The following is a 1,382-nucleotide window of genomic DNA, read 5'->3' as shown; positions in this document are numbered from 1 at the left end:
ATAATACTTATGACTCTTGTGCAATATTCATCTATTTTTTCAGATGTTATCATCTTCAAATTTTGAAACTCTCTTCTAAGAGTTTGAAGATTTATAGTGCGTACCTTTTCGTCACCATACACCTCAATTTTCAGAGACTTCCACGCTTGCTTTGCAGTCTCACAAGTAGCAATTTTTGTAAAATATTCTCTTGAGACTCCTTAGATTTTGCTCAAGGCTTTTGCATCTTGTACATACTTTGCCTCAAGATTTTTCATCTATGCTACTATAAGTTCACCATCGTTTTCTGGCTCTTCAAAGACATTTGCAACAATAGTCCACAAACCTTCAGCTTTCAGATGCGTTCTCATTCTTATCTTCCAGCATTCAAAATCAATTCAATAAAAAATGGAGTAAGAACAACTGAAGAATCATCACTTTCATTTATTTTGGATGCCATATTTTTTCTTCACCTAATCCCCGATTAAGAACGAAAACCTGCTCTGATACCAATAGGTAGGAATTATAGAAGGACAATACTTTCTTTAGAGAAAGCTCAAGTTTTATATAGGCCACTTGAGATGACTACAATCATAAACTGCATCACTATTTATGTAACACCCCTACTTTCCAAAACGTCTAAATTAACTCGTATCTTCGTGGAAAGACAAGGAGGGTGAGTAATAAATTTAAAATGATGTGGTATGTCATTATTTTAAGTGTTCAAGGGTTGTATCTCAAGTTTTGAAGTTAAGTAAGTGACAAAATAAAAGTTGGCGAAAGTTATCGTAAGTTGGTTTTTAAAGATTTGTCTAAAATTTGGGTCAAATGTCTTGGATATTTTCTCCCAATATATAAAGAGTTAGAAGACCTATCACCCATTAAATCGAAGGCCTACGAGTCTAGTTTGCAACGCATAATACCCCGTATCAAATCGACATCAGAGAAAAAAGTTATGCGGGTTTTATTAGGGACTGCCGGGGCAGAATCCAGATCGAATCCGGGTCGGGTCAAAAATATGGTATGTCGGCTTATTTAACGTTTTAAGCCATGAAAACATTCTATTTCAGTTCCAAACCAGAGAGAGCTTAAGAGAGGGTTCCTATGGAGTTCTAGCATGATGACTATTATTTTTTGACGATTTCTACCATTAAACATTGCCCCCGTGCCTAGAAACGTAATCCCTAAACGTGGCAATCATATTTCCCTTCTATAAGCTGCATTTGGAGTTGGTTTTTGAAGATATAAATTTGTAGTTATTGGTGTTTCTTCAAGGTTTACACTTGATTAACTAAGGTAATCATTTCGGGACCCTTTTATGGTTGTTTTTATGAATTTCTACGGACGTTTCGACAAGTTGGGGCAATATGGCAAATCTACCGATTTAAGATTAATTATGAACT

Source organism: Solanum tuberosum, unplaced genomic scaffold, assembly GCF_000226075.1.
Source record: "Solanum tuberosum cultivar DM 1-3 516 R44 unplaced genomic scaffold, SolTub_3.0 scf00045, whole genome shotgun sequence".
Lineage (NCBI taxonomy): Eukaryota > Viridiplantae > Streptophyta > Magnoliopsida > Solanales > Solanaceae > Solanum > Solanum tuberosum.
This window is presented reverse-complemented; position numbering follows the sequence as displayed.